At 45.8% G+C, this 22,903-nt stretch overlaps 2 non-coding genes across 2 annotated transcripts; one reads left to right on the forward strand and one right to left on the reverse strand.

The window, feature by feature from the left end:
- Nucleotides 1–9,633: 9,633 nt before the first annotated feature.
- Nucleotides 9,634–9,706, reverse strand: Trnar-ccu. Its single transcript has one exon. It is a non-coding gene; the product is annotated as a tRNA-Arg (tRNA).
- Nucleotides 9,707–10,218: 512 nt separating this feature from the next.
- Trnar-ccu lies at nt 10,219–10,291 on the forward strand. Its single transcript has one exon. It is a non-coding gene; the product is annotated as a tRNA-Arg (tRNA).
- Nucleotides 10,292–22,903: the final 12,612 nt, after the last annotated feature.

Genomic DNA, 22,903 nt, shown 5'->3' on the forward strand with positions numbered 1-22,903 from the left:
TGGGAAAATGTTACTGAAACAGTTTATGGAAATTGGCAAAATTACTCCGCTGCTGCGGGACAATTGCGAAATGGAAATGGAAATGGGAATTTGCATGTGATGAGAAATATGTCTCGGCGGCAAGAACGTTGTAAAATCTGCGGACAAGTCCAAGGATATGGCCGCGAGATACGAGATACAAACTGGCGACAAATGAGCAGAGGAAGTGCATAAGCGGCCTCCGGAAGCGGAAGTATTTCACAATTGAAGTTGGGTGTGGAGTCAAAGAAGAAGAAGGACTCAGACGGAGACGGAGACGAATTGTGGGGCTGTTAACGCGTTTACAAGGCTCGGCGACGACGACGACGACGACGGCAATGAAATATCGCAAAAGATTATCTGGGGGCAGGCAAAAGGGACATGGACATTTACTTTGCATAATAAGCAGGATTATGGTGGCCCTTCGTCACGACCAAGAAACGAGACTCGCGATGACGTTGACAATTGATTGCTGGCCATGGAAATGGAGTGGAAAAATATTTCCCGGCTTTCATTAAGCATCCGATAAATAAGCGAGTGAAAAATTTGATTTAAGCATTTTTCACTGCTTCATCATTGCGTTGTTCATTAGCCCAAGGATTGGCCCAGAGATTTATATGTACACACACATTCCTCCCGCTATTCGTTTTGCCTGCGAATTTCTATCTGACTGCGGGTAATGCTTTTATGCCAGAAATCACTTAGACTTTTGGTCAGCGGAAGTGGCCATAAAATAGCCATGGCGCATCCGCATCCGCAGCAGCAGCTACAGCCACAGCCACGGAAACATTCGCATCCTTGGCCATAAATTCGACTGTGAAATTGAAACTTAAAATGCGTAAAGTATACGCCCGCTCGGCCAACGGACCGGCCCGCTCGGACAGCCATGTCTGCGCTGACTTGAAGTGGCCCGAAGAGCAGTCTCAATTTTTATGTGTATTTTATATGCCTACTGTAAATTGCCGGCCATCTTGAGGCACAGCCGGGGTCCTTCTAGCCACAGCAAAGCTCAAAGGCCAGAGGCTGGCACACCATGCCACGCCGCACCGCTTTGCTCCCTTTCTCTTTATGCGGAGAGACGCCAAAAATTCCACGTTCACGTTCGCAATCGTCATAAATCTTATGGCCACATCTTGAATTTATGTGCCTCCTCCCCGCACTGACAATCCCCGACTCCCGACACCGACACAGACTCCATTGGAGTACCATCTCCAGCTCTCCAGCTCTCCAGCTCCATCTCCAGCTCCATTCTGCGGCTGTGTTTTGCGGCTTAGATTAGTCAGTCTGGCCATCTGTGGGCGATTTGGTGTATTGATTTTCGGGAGCGTCGCTTATTGAATTTGTTTGCTGGCGAAAGTTTTTTAATAAAAAGTCTTCTTGGCCAGCGAATAGTTTCCTTAAAGTGTTTAGCCAAATGACAGACAGAAAGACAGAGAAGTCGGAGCAGCAGCAGCCTGCACTTTGAGTGGCAACAATTTCGAAACGTTTCCAGTTTTAGCCACAAGAAAACAAGCGAGAACAAAGCCAAAGCCAGGATAAGCAGCAGTAGCAGCAGCAGCAGAAGCATTTCCCAGTTAAAATATTTACAGCAAAAATGTTTTGTGCAGATAGCAAACAAAGGGCTGCCCGGGCGGGCAATCCATCCATCCCTGCCTCCACTGCTTTGGGGCAGATTTCATTACTGGGCAACGCCGGAGAGAGGTCTGACCAGCATTGCCAAGCGGCTCTAAGACAATCAAAGGTGAGCCCGCACACGGCAAACGACGACAGTTTTGGAATGGGACTGGGGAATGGGTATTAGGATTGGCATTGGGCTTGGCTTTCTTTTATTTTCCGCATGGCCGCAGCAGAAATCGCAGGGATGTGGACTCTACGACTCAACACAAGACGCGGACCAGCAGGAGGCAGACACTGTCGAGCTGCATATCCTGTTTGTGGGGTTTGAAGAGACCGCCATGAAAATTGGCGTCTGCCAAACATAAATAAAAAAGGGGCAAGGTAGACAAATCCGGAATAAATAGCACCGTTGTCTGCCACGTCCTGCGGCTGTTTGGAGTGAAGGCGGCGTCGCCAGGACTCGGTCTGAGTCTCAGTCTCGGTGTCTGCATTGGGTTTGTGTTTGGGTTTTGGCTGGGGCTTGGGCTTGGGCTGAGGCTGAGGCCACTGCCACGTCAGCGTCAACGTTATGGCAACCGACGGCAGCGCTCCAGACACCTGCCCATGGTGGCCCTCCTCCTGCCGCAGGTGTAGCCCTCGCGCGTTGCGTATACGCTCAGTTGCACCGCAAAATGAGCGAAAATCGCAGCATCTATTTGCCATGGCAATGGAGGAAAATTGGAAAACGGGAAAATTGCGCAGGCAATGTGTCGCTTTTAATAAATTATAACCATTTAATTGGTGTGGCAACCGGCAGACCAGCACATGTTTTAAAGCTGCCACTTAATGTGCATCCCCTTGCTGATTATTTAAAGGGATCTTTGCTTGATCTATGGCAGGGCTCGGCAGAGAGCTTACGAACAGAGCACCCAAAACGGAACATTTAAAAGAGCTCGCCACTGTTAAGTTAGCAGATGTTAGCTGTTAACATAGCTGTTAGCTAGCGATATGCAAGCGCTGTTAATAAAATTATATTCTAGTTAGCGTAATCTCTCTTGGTGTCTCTGCACTGACGTGCAGTGCAAATATTTTCCAAAATTCGTACAAGAAAAGTGCAAAAATCCAACTATCTTTTAGTTACAAATTTTTGTTTTTCCAACCATTTTTTTCGTTTTCAAATTATTCATTTTTGGCACAAAAAGTGATCAAATTCCCCCCAAATATAGACTTTGAAAATGCTGCAAAATGCTACACAAATTTGTAACAACTAATTCTCTGATGTGACTCGTCTCTGCATGAAAGTCTCTCGGCTTTTCCTGAGAGTCTCTCTCGTCTCTTCTACTTCTACTCTTCACTAATTAATTCAAAGCCAAGTGCAAAGATTCACACGAATGTGAATGTGAATGGTAAGAGAACTCTGCCTAAATGGCTGCAATCAATTAAGAGCCAACAAAGTCAACCGTTTTGCCATATCGATGTCGGGTAGCCAGCCAGCCAGCCAGCAGCTGTGATAGCATTCTGGCTCTAACTCTCATCGTTGCCATTGCCGTTTCCCCACCATCTACACACAGTCAGCAAATTAATGAACAACGCACCCAATTGAAGTAAATGGCAGGCAGGAGAGTGTACAACCGAGAATGGAAATGAGCTGAATGACATAGCCCCTCATATTTGCATATTCATGCTGCACAGTGGGACAGGGGCAGGGGCAGGATCTGCATCTATACTGGGGTACGTACACGTATCCGTATCGTAATGTATTTGGCATGGGAATGTGCATTGCTTCCGCCCAACTGGACAGCTGGACAGCTGGACAGCTGGCAACGTATTTTCTGTGTAAATGCCTTTGGTTTACTTTAATTAGTTGTTTAGTTTGTTCAGCTAAGTGAGTGTCGTAAAAAAACAACTGAAACTAAAACCAACCAGAGGCAGAGCGAGAGAGAGAGAGAGTGAGAGCTGCCAGCCTCCGCCTCTAATGGAACTAAACCCAAAGAGCAGGGCATGGCATGGCAGGACAACCCCAACCTCAGTGCGTTCTCCAGTTAATGGACGGGACGCACTTCATTAGATATTCTCTTTCCGATGCTAATAAGCCACTGCACTCAATGTGGCAAATAGTTTGAGAGCTGAAATACGACTAGGAACTGCACAAAGCGGCGATACATAGACACACTCTGAGGCTGGACCGAGACACAGAGGCTTAGTGCTTGGATGTTTGAACTCTGAAACCACACCACAAAGGCACCAAAGAAATATTTAATATGGAATTCATGCTTAGAATTATGCCTAAAAACAGTCAGAGAACTGCGATTGAACTTGTCTCCAGCAAATTGACGTGTGAAGCCTTCAAAACAACGCGAAATTAGCTGCTGATTCGACACCCACCGTCACTACTTTGAAGACTGTGCCATGACAACGAAATTAATGAAAGGAAAAACAGAAAGCAGGCAACCAGCTAGCAGCAACAAGGGGATGCGAAGATGTAAGCCGATGCATTAGATGCCCTGCAAGAATATAAATGTATCAAAAACTAAGTAAGAGTTTTTTCCACTTATTTCTCCGATTAGCGAGTAAAAAAGCCTCAAATTTGAGGCAAAAAAAAAAAAACAAAAAATTAATGCAAATTCTAGCAGCGTCTCCAATCGCCTCATTGGATGCATAAAACCTTCTGCAGTGAGGGTATTCAAAACAGCAAAAAGAGTAACACATATTGTCACATGCATAAAAAGGGCCTTCTCACAATTTAACGCTCGAATGTTTCCACAGACGTCGACATATGTTGGCGTCTGAAAGTGTGGGTGTTCGAGTAGCTTATTTGTGTGTGTGTGTGTGTGTGTGTGTGCGTGTGTGGTACGTGTGAGTTTGTGTGTGAATGTGTCGTAGCTGGCAGCGTTGCGTGTATGAAAGTTTTTAATAATACTTGGGCAAAAATACCAAAGGAAAAACTTTTATTAATAAAGTTTCTTTCTTTCCTCGTTGCACTACAGCCGCAGCAGCAGCAGCCTGGCAAACATTGTGTCTTACCCCTCCCCCTAAGATTCCAGCCCCTCCCTTAGCTGTAGCTACTAAGCTTTAATTACAGCTGGCAGGGGAAAAAAATAAACCCAGCGAGTGAAGGAAATGGGTGGCCATGAAAGTGGTCCAGTTAATGCGAGGTCAGAGTTCACGTTTAGGCAGGCAGGGAGGAGTCTTTGTGATCTGCCCAACCGCATAAACGAAGCTTCATCCCAATAGGAGTAGGAGAGAACGCTTGTCGCATTTGGCAACAATGGAAACATCCTCGAAAAAAAAACTCTTCTCTCTCCATCCCATCCACGCTGCATGTTCAAGTGCACAATTTCTGCCTCGGGTGGCAATATTAAAATTTAAGCTGAAATGCCATCGAGAGAGCCGGCCCGGAAATAGTTTCGCTCGTCACTCCCCCTGCCATTCCTTTTGCTGTCTCTTTCCCGCGCTTGCCAATTTGATTCTTTTTCTGTGTTTTTGATTTTGTCGTATTTGTCTGGTGATAGAAATGCAGAGCCGCTGGCCTCGGGCTTGGAGTGCTGCAGCTTTTGCCCAAATACTTTTAATTAAAATTTCAAATTATTTTCGCCTTTCGCAGACGCTAACAGGGGAAGGGGGGCATGGATGGATGGAGACAAAGATGAGCACAAGTACAGTTAGCAGCAGCAAGTGCAATGGCGCACAAGATGGCGTCGGGGCGGCAGTGAGGAGGAGCCTGAAGGAGGAGACAAAGCAAGATCGGGAAATGCGAAAACGCAAAATGCTGAAATATTCAAAGCGCATTTTCAATTTAAAAGTTTTTGCCGCTCAGGCATATTTATTTATTTTATTTCGTAATTTTTGTTTTTCTCCCATCATTGAGCTGAGAATGTGGCTGAGATGGGAACGGGAACGGGGACGCGAACAAACGGCAGAGGACTCTTTGACCGAAACTTTGGCTCCAAAGTAGGCAATGTCATCGGAGGGGTGCGGGCAGGGGACGCAACTTAATGCAATTTCGCTCCAGCAGATTTCATTTGTGTGACAAATGGGGGGCGTGGCCATGCAAATCGCAAATAAAAAGAACTCATTAAAAGTTTATGCCACAAACTTTGGCACCCAACCTGCCCCACTGCCAGCCCGCCCAACTGCAACTTGCCAGCTTTCCCTCCACCCACTGTCCACGAGAGATCTGGAGGAAGCGGCTTCAGCTGATTGCATTTGCTTTGCCTCTTCCAGAGGCTTGGCGCTCGGCCTTTGTTCTATACATTTTGTTGGGTGGCTCTTGCGAAATGTAGTTCTGAGAGAGAGTCAGCGATAGTTTATGGTACAAACAAAAAGTTGTTTTCTATTATTTATCAATATTTCTTTTAGCTACAAACACAGAACAGATTTCCCAGCTTTTATTTTTCATTTAATATTTTGTTTGCTTGCTGCCTTTGATTTCTCTTGTTCAGCTTTCAAGTTCAAAAAGTCAACTTCAATTAAACAATCCAATTCCCATAAAAATGTTGGACTGTCAGTATTTATAGACCGCGTGTTGCATGTTCAGCGAATGCAGTTCGTGGCGGCATGGCCACACCCCAAAGACAGGTAAATACAAGCTGAAATTATTTTGCACAGCGCCAGAAAAAATACAAATAAAATCAAGTAATCTAGAAAGGCGGTTTGTGCGAGCACTCACAGAAATTAGTCAAAGTGAACCTTGAAAAAAAAAACACAGAAAAAAAGAATCTGGTAAGAGAATGAGTGGCGTTCGGGGGCGGGCGGAGGACGCTGCCTTTCAATTAGCCGCCGGATGACGGCGTGTCCAGCAATTAGGTGTGTTTTAGTCGGCTAAAACGATTCTAATCGTCTGTGTTTTAACATAGATCTTGTCTTTTTTCTTTGATTTTTTACTGTGTGCTGTTTGTGGGCTTGAACACTTTTTTGTTGTCATGTTGTCGGTGACATTAGCGGCGACCGCAATCGCTGGCCCACACACACAGCCAGAGAACAGAGGGCATTTTTTCCGATTATACAACTGAGATATGACAAATTTAATTAAGGTTAATTTTCAGTTCACATAACATTTGCAGGCGGGAATATTCTCAGGGCAGGGCAGGGCAGGGCAGGTTATGGGCTGTCACTGAGGGTATGATGCAAAGGGGAGTTACTCTGACCAGAGATTCGGTATGTACCATGGGACCACCACAATCGATAAACGATGAATCTATCGACACTCCACTTCCCCCCGCTAGATGTCACTCTGCCCATTTCATAGACACATCACAGGGTGCACTCCACTTCCCATCGACACTTTTTGGACGAATGCCAAACGTTCTGGGGCTCTGGCTCTGGCTCTGGCGCTGTTTTATCTGAAATTGCAAATCGAATGCAGTGCAATGCATTTGTTTGAGCACTCAGGAGAAGGGCAGCCAATGTGTGTGTGTGTGTGTTTGTGTTTGTGTGTGTGAAAAGGTCAAAGGCATTCGATTAACTTTAATTTGCGCGGCTCTTTTTGCTGTGTGTGTGTGTGTGTGTGTGTGTGTGGGAATGAGAGAGCGGGGTCTCTGGTCTGTCTCCATTGTTTTATGGCAGTTAGCGGAGACGTTGAATGTTTCCATAGTTCAGGTGTGCCCCAGTCGAGGCGGCGTGAAAGCCAAACCTACTTCGCGTTCGAGTCTTCTTCCTGGCGCATCTTCTGACGATACAATGAACTGTGTTTTGCTTTGATTTATGCCAATATCTGCATCATGGCCATGTCATAGTTCAACTGCGGTGGGGCAGGGCCAGTGGGGCGTGGCCTTAGCGGTTAACCCACATTCCCAAATACATATTCATGTGCCCCCCATTGTAAATGTTTTGTGGGCCAATCGCTAATTGCGGCTGTGGCTACGGCTGAGGCACGCGACAGGCAAGCGAAAATGTCACTGCCACAGGAGAACGGCTGACTGGCTGGCTGGCTGGCTGGCCAACGAAAGAATTGGCCAAATTGATAGCCAAATTTGGCGGGGCCAAGACAGCTCTTGGAGTCTGCAGCTGTAGCCCCAAGCGGATCGAGCGGATCGAGCGGATCGACAGTGGTGGCAAGTGGGACGAGTGGCACGGGCGGGGTGTGTGCTTCACTCAGTCATAAAATATACATAACCAATCGAAATGCTGTGCTCCACAAGTCCGCCAGGCCGGACTCGACTAGTCTGTCAGTTAGTTGAAATTAATTTGCACAGCCAAGCAAAATAATTTACCGTCTCTGGTGGAGTTTTTCCACACCCCGTTCCTGCCCCTGCCCGCAAGATAATTGAGGCGGACCTGAAGATGTGGGCAGGTTTTCGGTTTGCTATCTGGCTGCCTGCAACTTTGCCGGACGCGTGACATATCACGAAATTCTGTTAACGGCTTTACCGAAAAAGTTAGTGCGGGACGAAGGAGTAGCGGTGGAGGAAGAAGGCGGTAGGTTGGTGGCCAGAACTGGAAGCTGTCAATTAGTTGTAGGTACATCAAGCGAACAAGTTACGTTGCCTACCAAGACACAAACCTGGCAACGAACTAGCAACGAACTGGTTTTGGCCAGCCGCTCTCGCTCAGCCCGTGCAAAATTCATTTTGATGGAAAATATAATTTCTGAGGTAATCATGGAAAATCGATTCGCAGTGGAAATCGAAAGGGAGAAAACTCCATTAGACACTGACTTAAGTTAAGCAAATTTCAATTTGAATAATCCATGGAATGGGTGGGAGTGAGTCTGCTCATGTTTACAGTCTCCGCTTTCGTTGTTTGTTGCTTAGAAGTTGCCAAAATGAATGTAAATTTAGAGCATCATTCAGCCGTACGACTTGTGTTAATTGCTGGCCAGAAATTGCTCTCGTTTGCAGCTGGTGGCATACACAAATCTTGTCACGGTGCACCGCGTCCAATATGTACACGCAGCATGCAACGGAGCCCGCCACCCATTGCAGATTGGAGGCTGCGTCGGCGACATTCATTTCTCATTTGATCTTTATCGCCTGGCAACATGCAAACATGAGGCCTGATGGGCACAGCCCTGCTTCTGACTCCTCCTCGCCACCTCCACCTTAGTTCCACAGGCATCTCCCATTGACTCGACGGACGGACTCTGCTTCGCTCTCTGATACTGATTGTAATCAAGATTGGCTTTTGCCTGCGCCCGGCTGCCAAAGCGATTTGTGGCCTGGAAAACTTTTGCACTGCGTTGGCTTTTCATTGCTGTGTGTGTGAGCGACATTTCAAGGTTTTCTTCGCAGCAGTTGCCTCGGGGCACATGCCACTCCGGGCCGGGCCGGGCCGGGCCACGCCCCTCAAACCCAAATACAGCGCAGCTGCTGCCGCTCTTTTTCAATTTGCAAGTTTTTAATTTCCATTCGGTCGCTCATTAGAACCGACCTGTACGCACAATTCGGTATGCAGACACCTTGCACAGCTTCAGTTCTGGTCTCATTCTTTGCCGGGACAATGCCCGGACTCCCAGTGTAATGCCTGAGACAATGGATGGGTGTAAATCATGTTTGCTGTCTGTCCTAGACTTGACTTCACTTTGCTTGACTTGTGGTCAATGGCTTGTGCATAATGGTTGCCCCAAAGAGCAACACCAACGGCAACAACAGCAACAGCGTCAGCGTCTTGGGGCATTTGCAAACAATGACATTATGCTGACGTTTATTAATCGCATTTGCGGAATTAATGTCGTGACATTTTCGGTTTAATGTAGTTGTAATAAATAAATGCGCCGTTACCCCGACCCCGAGACTAGCCGAAACAAAATACAAAGTAGAAAATCAATAGTCCCATAGACAGGCAGCAGACAGTTGCTGTGCTGTCTATGTTTCAGATTATGTAATGCCAATTTGCATATAACAAGTGGACCGAAGACCTGCCACTTTAAAACGAAGCAAAGGTGCCACATTCTCCTCGAATAATCATTATTTCAACTTATCTGTTATGTTTTAGTGATATTTTTATCAGATAAATAATATATTTAGTGAAAAATACAAAACAAATAAGATAACAAATAATCATAAAAAGTTTACTTCTCCTTACCCCAGATGGGACTCGAACCCACAATCCCCGGCTTAGGAGGCCGATGCCTTATCCATTAGGCCACTGGGGCACATCAAAATAAGTGGCTGAATGCGTATACAAACTACCAACGGAACATGCGCGCAGAGAGCAAAACAGCTTCTATATGTATGGATGTACATAAGTGTGTGTACACTGTCTGCTTGCTTATTTAGCCAGCTGTTGAGTGTTTGGTGAGTATTTCCAAGGGTAGAATGCGTGCTTACGAGTATTCTTTTTTGTAAAATAAAAAATAATGTATGTTTTATGTAACATATAGTAAATCATTTAGAATTAACATACAACAATGCAAAATAATAATATAATACAATTACACATGGTTAATATTTTGTAGATTATAATCAAATTATAAATGTTCTAAATAACAATAAGAAATATTTGTTCTAGATATTGTTTACACGATTCGTTTCTTTGTTGAAAAATACTTCTACTATTTATCCAGCTGTTTTGCTAAACAGAAATGTTCTACTATTTTTGTGTGGTTGATGCTTGCCAGAAGAATACGCGCAATTGACAACGGACATTTGCCCGCTGCTACGATACGCCCCAGTGGCCTAATGGATAAGGCATCGGCCTCCTAAGCCGGGGATTGTGGGTTCGAGTCCCATCTGGGGTAAGGAGAAGTAACTTTTTTGCGAGAGAAGAATACTTCTCTATCTATTTTCGGTTAATATTAATTATGGGAGGATAAAACAAAGAAGAAAAGAAATATTATTTATTTAAAAGAACCTAGTCTGTATTTCTTACCTTACAACATAAACACTTGGATATTTACTCAACATTGAGGAAAGTATATAAAGAGTTTATCTCGACAGCCATCTGACTATCTGCCGGTTATTCCCTGTACATTTTGCTGTCGCTTCAAATCAGATTACCACTCCCCGTAGCAGACACACTCGAAAACTATGAAAAGTAGTCGCGGCAGTTGACATTTCGCTGTGTGCTGTGCCACTTCCAATAAATTTAACAACTTTACAAGCCCAACGTCTGCTCTTATATCGTTTGCACCCCGGTGGCTCTTAAATGGCAATCAACTTTCTGATGAGTTGTCAAAAATGCCGCGCCGTCTCCTGGCTGATTGTTGCTGCCTCGTCTGTTGCATCATGGGGTGTGGTGTGATGTGGCAAGGCATCGACATCGGCCCGACTTAAGCCGAGAGATTCACTCTAAAGTTTGCCCAAAATTGCGGCTCATAATTTCACTTTCGCTATCTGAAATATGCACAGCCATAAAATATGCCAACGCCAAACGGGCAAATGGCCACCCAGGGAGGCGGCAGCGGGCAACCTCTGATAGAGGTATGTAGATGGAAGATCCATATTCCTGGCATTAAAATTGCATACAGTCGGCTCTGAGCAAAAAAAAAACGCCCAAAAAAGGGCTCGCATAGTTTCGTTTGCTTTACGATTTCTCCCCCAGAGTTCGTGGGGTTAGGTTGTAGGGATAGGGTCGGGACTTGGGGGGCTGTCTCATCATTAATGTAAATTCATTGTTGCAGCGGGGGCAGACAGATGCCGAGAGGAAGTGGTGCTGTGCTCTTTCTGCTTTTCATACTAAATATTTGATATGAGTTCCACTTTCCCACGTACTCATAATCCATAAAGTGTAAAAAGTGTAAAAGGGCATTCCGCAAAAGTTTACCGACTAAGAGATGGCCTCTGGAATTTACACAAAGTATTTTCAAAACGAGACAAATAAATGTAAATGGAGCTTGAATTATTATTTTGGGAGCTAGATTTATGAGGGGTCAACCGAATCATCGTGTCGCACATACCCTCAGTTTTGTAGAGTTGAACACAGAAAATGAATGGCTGGAGCACCTTTAGCATGACGCGGAATCTAGGCCAAAGTCCGACCCAAGCCCATGCCCAGAACAGACTGGCGAAAAAAGGCATTCTCTCAAGTTTATGGAATGCATTTCTCTGCAGATTGCATTTGTTGCATTTTACTTAATTGAAAATGGCCAGCTATGTGGAGGTAAGGGAAGGCCGTAAATGGACAATATTGCTGGTGGTTGTCCCTGGCCCTGTATATGGGATGCATGTGCACTTCATAAAGCTGACAGGGCTCGGCACAGGAGCGGCTATAAAAGAACATGACCAAAGCGGGCGACGAGGAGACAAACACACACCAAAATAGACCGCCAACAGGCTACAAACGGGCAGCAGCAGCAGCAGCAGCAGCAACAGCCAGCGGGCAGGAGTAACAGCAACAAAAACAAGCAACCAACATCGGTGGCGGTGGCAGCAAAGAACGGGCTGCAAAAATTATCTACTCAGATTATGTCGAGATTAATTACATACGTTGAGCGCCATTGTCTTGTCAATAAATTGTCGTCGTTGTCGTCGTCGACGTCGACGTCGACGTCGCCCGGCATCGTGTGGCCCAAAGATAAGAGAGAGCCTCCCGACTACCGAAATGTTAACTGGCTTTTCTTTTATTTTTGCTGTTTTTTTGCTGCTGTTTTTGTTTTTGGCTGATGCTGTCAAAAATTGTTGCTCAACCGAAGCGGAGAGGAGCCGAAGCCAAGCCAAGCCAAGCCAAGCCAAGCCAAGCCAAGCCTCTGCCTCAGTCACCGCCAGCACCACCACCAGCGCCGGTTTGCTAATTAATTTAGAAATGTTACCAACATCAGCGCCAAAGGCCCACCAAAGGGAGCGCCCCATGGTCCATGGACCACCGTTAACCGCCAAATAATAATGAAATGATATAGGTTTAATCCATCAGATAAGCATCGCCATCAGCATCTACCCGCCAAAGTGCTTCCCAAGTGCGCGTAAATTAATGGGTCGAAAAGGGGGAGAGAGAGGGAGGAATGCAACCACTCCTGGCCACGGTACGGACCATGTGAAGCTGCGATTAATTTAGTGCATGTTAAACGGCAAATGGGCAGAGTAAATTTCAGCCAGCGAAGCATCTGCAGACCACCTTAGAAGTGGCTGGGGTTGAGGTTACACGTAAACAAAAGGATGGTCGCCCGAGGAGCATGGGAAGGGCAGGGCTATTTAGAATGGATATTGCCCGATATTGCAGCAGGAAATACTGCCTCACATTGCTCCAGTTGAGTGTTTGCTTGTCTCGTAGATGTGCTTGTCGGATAGCTGCTGTCTGATGCAGCCACAAATTATTAGAATTTAATAATGGCTTAAAGATCTAATCTAAAAGCTGGAAAGTGCTGACAACTTCTTACACAAAAGTGTAACATTGCATTCGATTAGTAGATTCTTAGACTTCGCTTCAATCGAATCAATAATTGGAATGGGGAGACATTAACAGCGTTATATTTCACACAAGAGAGCAATTATTTGCGGGTTATGAGCCATTATTCATCATTACTCGACCAATACCTGGACTGACTAACCGCTGTCTACACGCAAATAATTAATTACAATTAAAGCTCTCTGGCAGTTATTGCGAATTCGAGTGTTTATCCTGCGAGTTACATACATACTGCTCTCAATTCAAATTGACAGTGCCTAAATACATATGTAGAGCCACTGAATGGGGGACACAGCATGCCCCCCTTGGCTATGTGTTTAGCAATTCCATTAGTGGGTAACTCCACTCCACCACTGTCGGGTAGTTCTCTGCTGTTTATTTTTGGAATTTTCATCAATGGACAGAAGGTAAACTTTCGAGGCTTTCAAGTTGCTGCCAAAAGCTCCGATCCTCCCACACACACACACACACACACACACACACACACACACACACACACCAACAAGCAGAGGCACGCACATGATTTCCCAAGTGAGTAACGGAGTACGGAGCCGCCGCCATTTTGCTGGCGGCCATTTCTCTCGTCTGTCGCCGTCGCGTGCCGCCTGAATAATTGATGCCGTGGATGGGCCGTGATGGGTTAAGCGTCGGCTGCGTCTGAGTCGGTGTACTTACTTCCTATTAATGAGTTCTCACTGCCTATATACATAATGTATATAATTTATAGGCCTGTGGATACGCACCAGCCAGAACCCCACCCCCACACCACGTCGTAGTTGACAAATAAGCGCTTAAGCAATTTGCCACCGTCGCAACTTCCCAGCAGGCCTTCCTTCATAAGTGAATATTAAATAAATGTTCCAGTTATTGCCAGCTACGAGAAGGATGAGTGCATGGTGGGGAGAGCGAGGAGGGCTGCATACAACTTGTAATTAATGTCAAATATTTACAAATTTGCTGGAGAGATCAAAGGTCTGCCTGCGAGTCTCGTCAGCATCGCTGCTAATTAAATGAGTATTTATATTCAAATTAAACAAAACTACTTAACGGATTTCACTTACCAAAGGGGGGGGAGTGGCTGCAGACAGGGGTTACCTAGCAACAGCTGGGGGCTATGCCAATCTTTGACTTGTCAAAAACCCCAACTCACCAGCAACAACCCTTCCGCTGGCAAATGAGGGTTCGCAGATGGCAGGGTAGAAATATTAAGTAAAGTACCAATTGTTTCCTACTTTGACTCTTCTTACGAGTCGTGCAACGTTTCACCTTGCAAGGCTAACAACTTAATGGAGTTGTCAGGCTAGACTCCTTCCTCCTGCTTGGCCTGCAATTTGTCAAACTAGCATTCAATTTTCTTTTATCAGCCTCAATCCTGCTCGTTAATGTTGCACTCAATTTGCGGCATTCTAATGGAGAGAACATCCAACCGCAGCAACAGTAGCAGCTCAGAAAATTGAATTTGAGTAGCTTCCCGATGTCGGACAATGGGAGAGTGGGGCGGGCAATTTCATTGCGATTTAAAAATGCATTTCCGTCGAACCCGTGTTACAGGGGTTTTAGCCGAGACAGGAACCGCATGACCAACATGTTCCAAGCTCACACACGAGTGCATTTAACCGTTACGCACATACAAATATCTGTGTGCATGGGATCTGCTGGCTCGCTCTGTTGCCGTGGCCTAAACGGTGCCGGTGCCGGTGCCGGTGCTGCAGTGTCCGGCTATCATGGGGCACTCGACTCTCCGGTTCTGTTGCGGCTCTGTTAGCGGCATCCGTAACGGAAATGTTGGCGCACACGAAATGCATTTTGAAACCGAATTTCCTACTTCCGGTATCTTTTTGACAGCCCATGCCCCACAAAAAGTACCATCCTCCCCATCCCCTCTGCTGAGCGCGTGGGAGAGAGAGTAAGCGGAAATGAGTGCATGCAGCAGGGAAATTAACCCACACGCTCTCTCACCCACGCTCTCTCTCTCTCTGGCAACGCACATGTGAGCTTTTCTCCACATGTGCTCGCTCGTCCATCGTGTGCAGTCTTGCCGCCGAGCCATCGCCGAGCATTGCCTGCATTCGTGGAAGCTTTCGGGGCTTTCAAGCTCTCCGTTCTGTGCTGTGCTTTCGGACTGCACTTGCAGCAACAACATTTCCGTTAGCTTTCTGGCCTCTTCTTTGTGCTGGGGGGTCGCCCACTCACTCACTCAGTCACGTGTGTGAATGAACGGCTCATTGTACTGCCGCGAGTCGTGTGCTGCCCGATTTGATTGATTGGGTAATGAAGTTATTAGATGGGTGTGATTGTCGAACAACCTACCTCAATGCCACCCTGGCAGCACGGCAGCATGGCAGCGGGGCAGCGGGGCAGTCAAATTAAGTGCCTCATTAGATAGTTTTGATAGGTGTAAGGCACCTGGTGGGCGGTGCAATAATACCCAGAATGCAATCAAATCGAACACCATTGCAACTTGATTTGTTTCCCATGGTGAGTGGGAATGAATTTAATTGCTGCGATTAGAAGCGAATGTCATGGCTAAAGCAGTTCCATCATTATACCCTCCACTCTAGACCGACACAGATAGAGAGTCCAAAACGGGGCTGAAACCGATCCTCAGCCAAAAATGTCCTCTCTCTCTCTTTGAGCCATTTAGTCGCTTTTCCCGTAGCAAATCCAATTCCGCTAGAGAAATATGATAACAGCTTTGGCCGCTTGTCACTAATGCTGACAAGGTCACATTGTCAACGTCAGTGAGCGTGCGTAAACCAATAAAATTTGTCTAAAACGGCCAAGACAATAGCCAAATAAACAAGGCCTAAACGGGCCGCGGACAGATCGCAGCGGGGCGGTGGTAATGGGGCAGCTACAACATATATACATAGATCGGGGAGCCAGAGAGTCAGGGAGCCCGAGAGCCGCAGCTAAACTGGCTTTAATGATTCAATCCCAAATATGGGTGTCAATAAGTTAACAGACAGACAATGTTGCACTTGCCGCAGCCAAAAGCGATCGACCGCAGCCCCAGCAGAACGGTTGCCCCTACGTGGAGCTGCGACTCAGACGCGGACCCAGACATCTCCAGGCTGCTGCTGCTGCTGCTGCAGAAATTATGAAATGCATTTAATTTTGTTGCACACTTTTTGTGCGGTCCAAGCAGCAGCATCTAGCTCTGCAGCTCCGCAGCTCCGCAGCTCCTTAGCTCTTTGGGTCTTTGGAAAATCTATAAAAATTCCATTGACCATAATTTAAGCCATTGGCATTGGCATTGGCATTGGACTTGCTCGTGGACTCGGACTTGGTTTTGGCTTTGGTCTTGGTCTTGGACTTGGACTGGTGCGCACTGTGTTTGGGCCAACTGTTTAAGGAAGCAAATGTTTCCGTGCAGCTGCCAACTGGTTGACAACTTGTGTGGACCTGTGTTTTATGTGCCAGTTGCTGCTGCTGCTGCTGCTGCTGCTACAGTTGGGGAGATGCAGTGGCTGGCTTGGGGTTTATATTGCAATCTGTCCGCAATCATGTCACATCGTTCCACAACTGGTTCTGCCTGGGTCACTGGCTGCTGCTCATCCTCATCCTCATCCTCATCTTTTGCAACTGTTACTGCTCCTGCTCCTGCTTTACGGCTAATGAGCTTCGAGGGCGTTGCACAGCACTGCGCTGAGTGGGCATTTCATATAAAATGTATATTGCTGTCATTGGCCAAGGCAACGGACTGGGAGCGAATGCTCCAGCATATAAATCTCAAGTGAATGCCAGTCCAAGACTATCCAAGGATGCATAAAACTTCTGACATTATGGGTAAGAGCCAGACACCCGCGCTTGAGTCTGCCCCACCAAGTGGGGCAGAGTGGGTGTGGGCACTGCCAGGACATCAAAAGTTGCTCCTGGCTGGCCGTAAACAAATATACAACAATCTGGGTAAACAACTGGCCAAGAATTTGCTGCCAAACAATGGCAAAGCCTGCACTGGCACTGACTCTGGCCCTGGCACTGGCACTGGCACTGCCCGAGCAGAAAAAGAATTGTAACGCAGTCAACAAGGACACTGTCATAACTTTTTTAATGTCCCCGACAGTGGGGGGCGACTGAAGGGCGGCCAGGGCAGCTCAGACAGCTGACAGTAGATAAATTCTAAGCAAAGCAAACTTTAGTTTTGCTCTCCTTTGGCAGCCAAGTTGCACTTGCAGCAGCCCGACAGACAACATTTGCCCAGACATTTCTCTTGGCCACATTGCGCTCTTTGACAAATCGCAAAGTGCACCCAAGTCGGGTGCTTCCAAATAGAAGCCCAAAACAAAGAACAGTACAAAAAAAGTTGCCCAAAAAACAAGCAAAGAACGTTGCTCGGACTTGCTTAAGATTGGCTTTGTTTCTATCCTGCAGTTGTCCTGCCACTGCCGGACCCCATAAATCTCCCGTGCTACTTAATTTTTCAGCAGCAGCTTGCATATAGCTTGCACATCATTCTGGGTGTATCTCTGCTGCCTGCTGCCTGCTGCCACCTTGCTGCAAATGGAGTGATGTGATGCCTGCCTGTCCCATGCAAGTGACAGCTGACACAGTAGGCACACACAGCGTCCAGTAGTTGGTTGGCCCAGATAGGGGCCTGGACTGGCCTGGGATGGATCACTCCGTTGTGTGGCTGCCCCAAATTGCCAATTGCATAATTGATTACTATTGTCTGTAGCTTAAATTGGATTTGTTCAATGCGTGTAAATAAATATTTGAAGTATTCAAAATGTACTCACAGTGTGGAGTCCTTTGAAAACCCTTTTCGGTTGTTCCTATTTACTCGTGGAAATATTACTAAATATTTACAAAATCCAAATCATATTTCTGTAATTTAAAATTGAAATTGAATGAAAGGTCGAATTGGGGCATACCCATCATGGTGATAGACAATACATTTTTCCCATTTGTAATGCATTCTTCCTGTTACAACCTTCTCCTGGAGTGGCATCTACCTCTTGTGCAACTTTTGCCCTGTAGAAAACATAAAACAATCAACTGTGTGTGTTACTTAATTAACAGTTTGATTGATTGGACTTATTCTGCCACTGATATAATCGTTGCGGGACAGACGGACTGACTGACAGTCCAAACAAAAACAGAATTATTTTCAACCAAAAGTCACGCACGCAATTATTTGAAATCGAAATGCATATAGAAGCATTCCGACCACATTTGAATATATTTATTGTCGCTCACAAATATTGGCACTGGCTCATTATTTTGCATTTTGCCATGCGGATTTGTATCGAATTGACGACGGAGCTAATACCAGGATTTGCATTTCAATTATAAATATTGTTTTGCCCCAGGGGGGCCAATCAATCAGGGGAGTTTTGAGCGAATGGATCTCGCTTGTTTGCACCTTAAAACTTGGCAAAAAAATTGCAAAAATTTCCCCGATTCTTTGGGCATTTAGTTTTTTTTTTGACATTTAGTTGGGTTTGATTTCTACTTCTGCGAACCAAAAAATTCCACCTCTAATTACATCCAAAATGGCTGCTGGAACACCTGAACAAATAAGTTTAAGGACTGGGGCGACTGTCCATCATTGCATTAGCATTGAAAAGAAATAAAATATAATTTATTATCAGCTGGGCTGTCACAGAAGGCTCCTTCCTCCGCTGCCAATTGGGTGTCGATGCGAAAATTATTAATTTTCTCGCATTGCTCGTCGTCCCAGGGCTCGCTCGCTTGGAGCCCTTCCTGGCCGCCAGGCTTTCCTTTCCCGGACGCAAACGGTGTGTGAATGTGACAGCCGATGGCGACGACCGATGTGGCGAGTGTGGAATGCGTTTGCCTTCGCCTTTGCTTTTCCATCGAACGCATCATTACGATAACAATCGCAGCTAAACGGCAGCGACAGCAACAGAGGCAACAGAGGCAACAGCAGCAACTGATGCGATGCTGCGTCGTGGATGTTCGTCTCGGTCTTCATTTAAAATTCTTGGCGTTGCTTAATAATGCAAGATTCATGTCGATATGTCAATGCGTTTGCGCGCAATCGATCATTTTGGCGAGAAGGAGAGATGGCTCAGGGGCACTGCTCTGTTCCTTTTGGATCTCGATCCTCATCCGTGGCCCCCCCCCCATATCACAAAACACACACACTCCGGCCAGGGCCATGGCCTGTCCTTGTTTGACATAATGTCGCCAGATTAACAGCGGCGATAAACCCCGTCCGACAGTTGTTCAGTTCTTTCGGTGTGCCATTATCTGCGCAAAAGTTGGCAATTTTATGGCGACGGCTTATTACACGATTTGGTCACGGCTAACAATACATCACGCAGTCATATATACAAGCAGTGATAAGGTGTACCGGACAACGACAAAAACTTATCAATTAAGCAGTTGGTGATCTCTCTCTCTCTCTCTCTGTCTCTATCTCCTCTCATTACATGAGCGCTCTGTCAAATATCCAATAATTTATGGCACGCTCGTTCCAGCCAGCCAGCCAGTCAGCCAGCCAGGCAGGCAGAGCGATCAATCGATCGACTACGTCAACTGCTTGCCGAGAAACATTGATTTATGCCTGCCTGTGTCTGCCACTTTTTGTGGCAGTAGTCGGACAGAGTTGTCATAAGGACACAGAAGCAGCAACAGCAGCAGACATCAGACAGTCGCAGCGAAACCCTTTTGCAGCATTTAATAGTTATTTTATGTTAAGTTGTCATTCCATCCGAAGCGCTTCCCATGCCATCTCCTGTCTCCCAAACATGTTTATTTTCTATCCATCATCGGCTCTTACGATAATACGATTATTTACCCCAATATTTATTTGTCAAACTCATTGCTATGCGCAAGCCCAGCGCATATTTTCGAGGTGTCAAAAACTAATTATGTATATGACGGTACGGGTACGGGGATTTTTGTTTATTTCCATATTTTGTTTTGTCATTTTTCCGTAGTTTCTACTGCACACACATTATGCAAATCGTTGGGACGCTTCATATTTAATTCAAAATTTTTCAACTTATTTTTCCCACTTATTACTTATTTCTCTCGTTTTTTCTCGGTAATTATGGGAAGCCTTTAAAATGCGTGACGAGGTGTTCCTGACATTGTGGAATTTATGGCCTTGTTTTGATAGAATCAAACAACCAAAGAATCGAACAAGAAACCACTTAAAATTTCATGACACGATTAGCTGAACAGTTTATCCAGATCTCATGTGGCACAGAGCCTTTAACGAATCAAAACACAACCCAGCCACCCATAATTCATAAACATAAAAGCCCGAACAACGAACTAAGGAAGTGAGCGCTCAAGCGTTTTTGATTACATTTTCAATCTAATTCACAAGTGTCCATTAAATGTCATTTGCCAAAGCGCGAACCATTTTTTTTTCGGGGTGTTTCGCATATAAATTCACACATAACAAAAAATACTTCAGGCCGGACCCGCTTAGAGACGCTGACAGCTCACACAATTCATATAAAACTCTCATATGGGGCATAAATTCGGTGCCCCCCGTTCGCTGGCCAATCCCTGCCACAGCAATCCCTGCCTGCCTTCCGTGGCGAACATTTATTATATTTCAAACAAAGGCCATGCCCCAAAAAGAGCGATATAATATGAGTTCTTGTGCCCGACGCCAAATGCTGCTGCTGCTGCCGCCTGGCGACAATTGCAAATGAAATATAATTTTAATATTTTATAGACATGCTGGCACACCAGTCCTAGAACGTTCTAACCCACATAATAAATGGCATTTGACTTCTTACTCTTTCCAATATATGCATATGTGCTGTATATTCTTTTGGGTTCTGTGACAACTCTTTATTGAGTTTTCTTTTTTTGGTAATTTATGTTGGAAATTAATATGCAGCGAGCGCTGCCTTGTGGGCAGGGCCCCGGCCGTGTTATTAGTTTATTAATGTGGAAATTATGCAAACGATTTGTACAAAATTAATACGCCAATGATACGATTCAAAAGATTTGTCAACAAGCTGAAAATTTTGACACTTGGCCAGGCAGGTGGCAGAAGTCAGTGCAGCGGAGAGAGTCTCACGTTTTCACTGGTTTCAAATAGGTTTAAGGCTAAAAAAAATGAACGTGCACTCCAGCTAAAGATAGGCTTTGCCTTTACTTAATGCCATTAAATCCTCTACATTTTGCACCATTTCCTCTTTAAATCCTACCCGAATTCATTCAACTGCCCCCTGCCTTACGAATAGTGTTTCAATTGGCCCTTGGCAGCCACCTATCGATCTATGGCAACCGCTGAATGGCATTGCGAATGGGGAGTTGTTCATGGGCTTAATGCCTGCCTGAGTTTTCCACCTGATTGGCATGTGTTACCGAGCCGATTAACTGCTCATTTACCCTAGATAATGGCTGGGCCATAAATTCGCTGTCTATTTGGGCACGGCACTCACTTTCACTACAGTTAGAGATATCTCTATGTGTTTGCCGGCAAATGCCAAACGGCCACAGACGACTTTTCATTTTCAATCAACACGCCGAACGATCAGATGGAGCAGAAGACAGACACCTGCTGCCATTGCGAGGCGTTTCTCGACACGTCACAGAGGGACCGAGGCAGAGTCCAATGTCTGGGCGATCAATTAATTTGACATGCAAGCACGGAAAAAGGGTAACGAAAGCGAAACGAGCCAATAAAATGCCAGGCCAGCCGCCTGTCAGCCATGTAAATCCTTTCACTTTTTGTACCAGCAAATGCCCGTAAATCGGTATCTGGAAAGGCCTGAAGACAGTCGAGTGGGAGAGCCTCTTACGGAGATGTGTGCCCGATCTGAATGAGGATGGATGCTGGCTGGGCACGACTTCGATAATGTTCGGTAATGTCTTTAGAGTCGGCGGTGGATCAACCGTTCGCGGATCAATCAAATGCCAGTCAAGGCAAGTTTCAGTAGCAAACAAATTCGAAATACGAAACGGAAAAAACTTGCTGATAAATCGCTGGAAATTCAATTAAACTGTTCGCTTAGTGCTTAGTGGAAAATCAAGTGGGCTAGTTCATAATTATATTTTCCAATTGCATTCGCAATCATTTTCACGGCACACACACGGCTGGCCAGTCCCGACGTATCGCTCGCCGGAGCCGTAATCTCTTTAACTATAGCCTGGCCAGCCAGCCAGCATTCTGTTTTTGGCCAGCATTTTTGTGCGTTTCATGCGCGTACCCCCCATGTGGGTCAACTGGCGAATGCAACGCAATTTTGGCTAAGCAAAATCATGCCGTTGCAGCATGAAACATGGCACATGTGATAGGCATTTATATGTTATTAACCCGAATCGGCATCGACTTTGAGTCTAGTTTTTCTGCCAGTCGATCGCGGACAGCAACAGTTGTAAAACATTATAATAAACCATTGACAATAACAATAACGGCAGGCAGGCAACCGACAGAGCGGCTGCTGTGGGAATTGATTTTTGATATTTGATATTTGATTCGTAACCAGCGATACATAACTGTAAGCATTCATTCATATTCATGGCGGATGCATTCCATTTGTTAGAGTTTGCTCAACAATTTAACAATCCTTCACATCAAGTGGCCACTAATATGATATCCATGCCAGCTCATCCTGCCGTGGAGTAGAGTGGCTCATCCTGGAGTGGATTGCCTCATCCTTCTGCGGTTTCTAGTGCCTCATTACTGACATGTCTGTGTGCTGCAGTGGAGAAACCCTTGCGGAACTTGTGGCTCTTGATAATGTTACCCCGAAATGTTTTATTACTTCCACCTATGCCAACAATTAACATAAGAATCTCTCGACTGGCAGTGCGAGAGGGCAAACTTTTTGCCAGACAAAAAGGAAACTTTTGCCATGCCAGCACCCCATACCCATCCCCATCCCACAAAGACGGAGCAAGTTCTGCTGAAGACTTTTCTCTTTTAGCAGCAGCCGCAGCAGCAGCAGCACAATTTGTCATGACACACAATACGTGGAGGCACTTTGCCAAAAGGAGCTTTGAATAACATCAGACTCGAGGGGGCTTTCGCCACTCTACACTCCCCTCTCTCTCTGTCTCTCTGCTGGTG

The sequence above is a fragment of the Drosophila guanche genome, unplaced genomic scaffold (assembly GCF_900245975.1).
Source record: "Drosophila guanche unplaced genomic scaffold, DGUA_6, whole genome shotgun sequence".
Taxonomy (NCBI): Eukaryota; Metazoa; Arthropoda; class Insecta; order Diptera; family Drosophilidae; genus Drosophila; species Drosophila guanche.